This window comes from Priapulus caudatus, unplaced genomic scaffold, assembly GCF_000485595.1.
Source record: "Priapulus caudatus unplaced genomic scaffold, Priapulus_caudatus-5.0.1 Scaffold580, whole genome shotgun sequence".
Taxonomy (NCBI): Eukaryota; Metazoa; Priapulida; class Priapulimorpha; order Priapulimorphida; family Priapulidae; genus Priapulus; species Priapulus caudatus.
In genome coordinates this window covers 60,650-68,105 of record NW_014577641.1, presented here as the reverse complement: position 1 = coordinate 68,105, position 7,456 = coordinate 60,650, and positions in this window count along the sequence as shown.

Here is a 7,456-nt window from a genome sequence, read left to right as displayed (position 1 = left end):
TCTCATTTTAAACCGCGGCCGGCCATAGCCACTGTGCGTGCGTCTCCCACTCCATGCCACATAGCCTGTGCGTGATTCCCCACATGACGAGATTGAAATGAGAACAGTCTTTGTACGCGTGTGTCGTGTGGTGGGGGGGCAGGGAGCATAAACCCCGCAGCCTGTCTAATGGCATTTGTAATAAACTAATAGCACGCTCCCATTCTCTATCGGTGTCGTTATCGCCGACCAACAGCTTAGAACGCTATGAACGTAACTTGCTACGTACCCGCAGCACTATTTTAATGATCCATGCGGCGGAGCAAGTTCGCGGTAATCTCACTTCGCCTCACATATAGCAGTCTTCTCTGACTAAATGACGGCTCGTACGAGAGTGGCGCCGTTAATCTAAAGTCGTGACTTCCCGCTTATTGAACTGCGCCAGCAGGCAAAATCGACGTTAGGAGCCCTGTGCCCTAACAGGGTTTTTTCGCGCCGAATTGCCGATCGTGAGGTGAATCGTTTGGAAAGAAATGTCTTCATGGCTCAACTTATTACAGGCGTGGCAGGGACGGGGCTCACTTGTGAGATGAACATCAGGCGCTTATCAGAAACAAACGTGATAGATGGCGATTAAGCATCGACTGCAGCCGTCGCATGCATTTACGTAGGGCCTGAAGTTTTTACGGCTTCGCGCCTTCTAAAAAATTACGATTTTAAGTCGACTATCACGCCACTCACCAATGCGAGCGTATCGCCGATTCATGGCCTACAATCGTACGCCAACAGTTCTGCCTTGCATCTATGACAAATACGACATACGCATATACGCTCTCCTATACACTATTTGTCATAGCGAAGATTCTTCCCTATGACCAAAATATTTGGCGCAGTCAACTTCGTTCCGGCTCTGTACAGCTGAAATATCACTGCTTGCGTCAATAATAGCGCTCCTAAAACTCCTATGATCGCCCACAACACATACAACCAGATATATGTTCATAGGCAAGAATCTTCCTATGACAATCAGTGTCATAGGCAGAGCGTGTATGCGTATGTCGTATTTGGTCATAGATGCAAGCCAAAACAGGCTGAGGTGAAACCAGTGGCGAGACATAATATGGAATTTTACCGTAAACATGCTGTCGACGGCGTGGTCACTGTGCTAGTTTCGCCACGGCCAAGCGCACTAAGAAATAGCCAAAGCTGTATACAAAGAAGCATGACTAAAGATGTGTATTCGCTCCTCGCAGCAGCTTGCGCGCAGCAGCCCAGTCGCTGATATCTGCCCACTCGAATCAAGCTACCCGGGCCAAGATATGTGATGCGCGGCCGTAGTTTATATCGCCGCAGTGCGAACAGCCGAACTGCATGCGCATCGTGGTGTTTGAACATCACGGCCCATGCACCGGTGCGGCGCTATCAGGACCGAACCTTCTAGATGGTTTAATCGCCAGCTGACTTGTTATTTCTGGAAATATCGCTTCGCAGTCTGCGCCGATATCTCCGGTTTATGTTGTGCTCCGTAACTACTAGACCCCCCGAAGTCGGCACGTCAACGCCATAAACACACGCTGCGAGGCCGTTGCTGCCGTAACAGCGTCCAAGTAGTCATTACGACACCGGCACATAAACATGCCGCTCGGCCACGCGGGAACATGCAGGCAGCGCACTACGTACATGCGCTCTCGTTCGTTTGGACATGCAGGCAGTTCCATACTACTACATCCGTTTACGATCGCGAACGTGTATGAGTCGTACGCCCTCCTTACATCGCTTAGACTTTACTGCCACTCGCGTGGCCCGTTACCTCTGAACTACTGATAGTGAGTTGCTTCTAGAACTATCTATGGTGTAGTATGTCCACTCGGCCTGGCAGCCCGCAGACTAGTTGTTAGATGGGCATAGCCTACTATTCCCTGCGCGTGCGACACTATCATCGCCCCAGCGGGTCCGGCTGTAGTATGTACGGCTGATTTGCCATGCGGCTGATTGCAGATGCTGATGTGATTAGGTCTTACAAGGCGTCGCGTATCGCCGATGCTACTTGACTCGACCTCTTACATGATTACTCCTGCATTTTACGGTGCCCGGCTCGCGCGACCTTCCTTCCTTAGCGCAGTCCGCTCTCTCTCTCTCTCTCTCTTCTCTCTCTCTCTCTCTCTCCTCTCTCTTCTCTCCTCTCTCTTTCTCTCTCTCTCTCTTTTCTCTCTCTCTTGATCCTCTTCTCTATCTATCTATCTCTCTCTCCCTCTCTCTCTCTCTCTCTCTCTCTCTCTCTCTCTCTCTCTCTCTCTCTCTCTCTCCCTCTCTCTCTCTATCTCTCTCTCTCTCTCTGACCTCTCTCGCTCTCTCTCTCTCTCTTTGATCTCTCTCTCTATCTCTCACTGACCTTTTCTCCTCTCTCTCTCTCTCTCTCTCTCTCTCTCCTCTCTCTCTCTCTCTCTCTCTCCTCTCTCTCTCTCTCTCTCTGCTCTCTCTCTCTCTCTCTCGCTCTCTCTCTCTCTCTCTCCTCTCTCTCTCTCTCTCCCTCTCTCTCTCATCTCTCTCTCTCGCGCGCGCTCTCTCTCTCTCTTTCGCTCTCTCTCTCTCTCTATCTCTCTCTTCTCTCTCTCTCGCGGTGCCTGGCACGCAAACACTGATGGGCTCTTATGCAAACACGCACCGAGCCGGGTTCTAGGGTACGTCGGGCACGGCCCGCGGCGGGCTCGAGGCGCTTCACGCGCCCGTCATTGTAGGTCGCTGTATACTCATCTTCGGCGTTGTGTAAATGCCTGCATGTAAAGCGTGACGGCACGGGAACCTGTTCCTCGGCTTTATACTCCCCGGAGACACACAACGTGAACTGCGAAGAGATTACGTAGCGTGCATCTAAACCTCTAGCTCACCCCCTTCCTTTCTTTCTGTCACTCGCTTCCCTCTCTCTCTCTCTCTCTCTCTCTCTCTCTCTCTCTCGCTCTCTCTCTCTCTCTCTCTTCTCTCTCTCTCTCTCTCTCGCTCTCGCTCTCTCGCTCGCTCGCTCGCGCCTTTTCTCGTTTCCCAACGCAGTCGAAGACCGGGAATCTCTCCTCAGTTTGCACAAGTGATTGAGATGCTGGTACATCTATGCGCGCGCGGACAGTGGCAGAGAGAGAGGCTGTTGTCGCGGATAGGAACAACTTTATAAGCGCTGTCGGTTCTGTATGTCAAACGGTAAGCTCGATCGCTCGCAGTTATATACACCCCGTGTGTTGTCTCTCGGTATGCGATCATTTTGTTTCTACTCCCGGGGACCATTAAAACCTGCACAGTCGCGCTCATCTGTTAAAAAATAGCACGATTCGCCGAGGAGTGTCAATAGGAGAATAAGTGTAAGCTCTCGAGTGTGCTCGCGTCCCCTGGCTGACGATTGTTTCGCGAACTGTTCCCGCGCAGTCACTGTCCCACTCGAGCTGAAAAAGTGTCATTGTAATCGGTATAAGCATTGTACTCGCAAAGCGGGTTCGCGTGCAAACACACCGCTCCCAAATATCCTCCCATTATGTACATCACGTGTGAATCATCGTGGAGGTCTGAGAATGAGTGAATTATATGCATATCCGATGTGCCTAGCCGCCCGTTCGCTATCACGACGTGCAGCGAATGCAGCAAGCAGCGTCTATAGTGAAGAATTGTAACTTTTTCTCGTTACATTGACGACGGCATTACGTAGATGTAAAATGCGGAAACTAATCCGACACATTATCAATCTCTGATAATCTCGCACTCATCCGTATACGAACGACGGATATAGTGCGAGTCTATGCTTGATTATTAATTGCGAGACAAGGCGCACGTGCGCGCAAGCGTGTGCGAGCACGTTGCGGATCCGACTCGATTCAAACCAGTTTTAATGGTTTTCAATCCGTCGGCCGCACGCTGTTATGTGTTTCGGTATTGTAATGAGTCATGTCACGCGATGCCGGTATTAAACGCTCTCATGCAAGTCGGCATTTTGTCGTAACAAATTCTACGAAAAATAGAAGGCCGAGGGATTTGTGTGATTTTAAGGAACTCTACAGTATGCATGCATGTGTAGCGGCCGACGATTTTAGTTAGCCTGCATGCTTCCGCGTTAACGTGCATGAATAATGAAATTTATGTGGTAGAGAGAGAGGATTCGTTAAACTATCGTTGTTGTAAATAACGTGTTACCGCTGGTGAAAAGTGTATACTCGTTTTTTGTACATATATTATATATGGCTGTTGCTGACTTGTAAATTACGTATACGCAACGAATAAAATTATATGTAAATGTTCTTATAAATATTGTATAAGTATTTCTTCTTTTACACGTCGTTGTTATGTTGTTGTAATTGTTCTCTTACCAATCATGATTACAAATAATAGCGGTTTCCACACAAATCTTCATAGAAGAATGAAAAACGTTCCTCCATACAGGCCACGTACTGTGGACATTCAGTTGACTCTAGTTAAACAGAGCACATTGAGCCATTGCACCATTGCAACATGACTTTAACAAAAAATACTCGTCACTATTTTTCATACTTGTATTATATTATAGTCATAAACATATAGTACGGCAATCAAACGACAGCAAAATGTCTACACTATACACCAAACACGATAATAGAAATTACCTAAACATTAAATGCGCACTCCCGTTTAGTTTTCATAGTTCCAATACAACGGTCGAGGTGCTACAATATAGTCTAGAAAATAAATATCACGTTAAGCATCCTGCAATGCGTAATTATTGCCTAAATTTTTTGTACGTTCTGATCAACAAAAAGTATGCAAGAATTGAGTTAATTAAGTATTTTTGGGTTGCTATGCAGAATCATATGTGACTTTCAGATGCGCAATGACGCCAATCAAATTTTAAAAAACTTACTAATAATGGATAATTATATATAATGCATGGAGTTTAAGTAGAATATCGTTTGGAACATGGAGCCATTTAGCCGTGAAACGTAATTTATATTGATGGCTGAGTCCATATTACCCAAAAGTGCATATACGATAATAGATGCTTATCGACCATCTCTTGCTGTCGACGGCGTGGGTCACTGTGCTAGTTTCGCCACGCCAAGCCGCTAGAAATAGCCAAAGTGTATACAAGAAGCATGACTAAAGATGTGTATTCGTCCTCGCAGCAGTGCGCGCAGCAGCAGTCGCTGATATCTGTACTCGATCAAGCTACCGCGGCCAAGATGTGATGCGCGCGTGTTTATATCGCCGCAGTGCGAACAGCCGAATGCATCGCTATTGGGTGTTTGAACATCACGGGCTACCGGTGCGGCGCTATCAGCCGAACCTTTAGTGGTTTATCGCAGTGATGTTATTCGGAATTATGTTCGCGTCTGCGCCGATATCTCCGGTTTATGTTGTCTCCGCTACTACTGCTCCCCCCGAGTCGGCACGTCAACGCCATAAACACGCTGCGAGGCGTTCTGCCGTAAACAGCGTCCAAGTAGTCATTACGACACGGCAATAAACATGCGCTCGGCCACGCGGGACATGCAGGCAGGCCTACTACTACATGCGCTCTCGTTCGTTTGGGACATGCAGGCAGTCCTACTACTACATCGTTTACGATCGCGAGTGTAGAGTCGTACGCCCTCCTATATCGTTAGATTTACTCCACTCGCCGTGGCCGTTACTCTGAAACTACTATAAGTGAGTGCTCTAGAACTATCCTATGGTGTGTTGTCCACTCGCTGGCCAGCCGCAGACTAGTTGTAGAGGGATAGCCTATATTCCCTGCGCGTGGACACTACATCGCCCAGCGGGTCCGGCTGTATGTATGGTACGGCTGATTGCGATGCGCTGATTGCAGATGCTGATGTGATTAGGTCTTACAAGGCGTCGCGTATCGCGATGCTACTTGACTCGACCTCTTACATGATTACTCCTGCATACACCCACACTACAATGGCAAAGAAGCAATAGGTAATTACAACGACTGAGTGTTCAATCGACTCTTCTCTCACTCCTGCACGACTACACATATTATATAATATAGGCTTGCACTCCATTTGCCAGACCCAACAGTAAGTCCTGAAGACGTTAGCGAGTGTAAAATAGAACTACCTGCACGCCTGATTCACTCTCACTAGCCAGGCGACAGCACGGGCCAGTTTTAGATAGGCCGCCCATGCGTAACGTGATACGCACCCGCATCGCGGCCGACATGCCTGCCGCTGTCGCAGCAGGCGGCGACGATTCGTTTCATGCGCCATCAGAAGTGTTTGCCGACGTTCCCGGTCGCCGCACGGCCGTTCAGGACGTCCTCGGCTTGCTTTGGCGCGGCTCGTTCGCGCAGCTGCGTCGCTTGGACGATTCATCTCGTAGCAGAACATCTCTAACGCCTCGTCGAGTCGCGTCGCCGATGATCGGCCACGTCCGCTGCACGTGGTAGAGGTGGTTCGGAGACAGCTCGTGCAGGCGGCCAGCGAGTTTCTCATCTCCGCTCGTCTCGCGTCGCCTCGGGCAGAATCCATGCTTGCTTGGCGGGAGCAACCGAGGATTGGCACCGCCGGCTGTTTTCCGGAAGGCGCGCCGTCTTGTGGCAGATTCGGCATCTCACCTCTCGTCGAAGCGAGCTTCGACGTCGCGAACTATGCGACGACGAAGCACGATTCCGTCCGTGCAGCGCGGTGCTACGCTGGCCACAGCGGACGCAGCTTGTCGCGCGCCCGACCGTCCAGATCGTGAAACTAGTGGCGCCTTCGGCCTTACCCGTCGTCATGCGGATCGCTCGCAGTTGAAGCCGCGATCGTCGGAACACCGTGTTGATGTTGGTCGAACTTTGAGTCGGTAGCAGTACGGTTGTCTTCCCCGGCGCGTCGAGGCCTAGGCATGGCAATCTGTGTAGCTTGCATGGCGGACCTACGCGATAAGACCGTCAAAGATCGAGCTCGCGCCTGCCCATCTTTGTGCTTGCGTTTTTCCTTCTGTTTCTAAGCCACCGTCGATAGATCGATCTGCTCAGCAGCTAATCCGCCCAGCGCAGAATCACCGCTATGTAGCTTCACAACAATGCACGGAATGGCTATCGCGCGAAGTAATCGGCGGCTTAAACGGGCAGATCAGCGGGCACGAGCCATCGTCGCGGCTATTGCGAAGCAGCACCGCGGCACCTGCGGCGACGCGGTCGTGGGGAACGCTCGAGCCGACGTCTGTCCTCTGTGTTTCTCGCTGTAGCTTTCGTCTCGCTCTCGGCACACGCACGACGCGGCAAGTTCGCCGCGCCGAGCAATGCGTGACCGAGGCGTAGTCGTTTCGCCGCGCACGACTCGAGGAAGTAAGAACGTACAGTAGAATTGCGGAGAGAAGACAGACAAGAAGAGATCCTCGGGGGATGAAACGAGCGTCGGCGGCAAGGAGGTAGCGCAGAAGGGATGCCGCAGCGGAAAAACAAAGCGCGTCGTTCGAACCAATGCACACACCTGGAAACAGCGAACAGTTGTTAAATCCGCTCAGGTTCCGTCCCTGC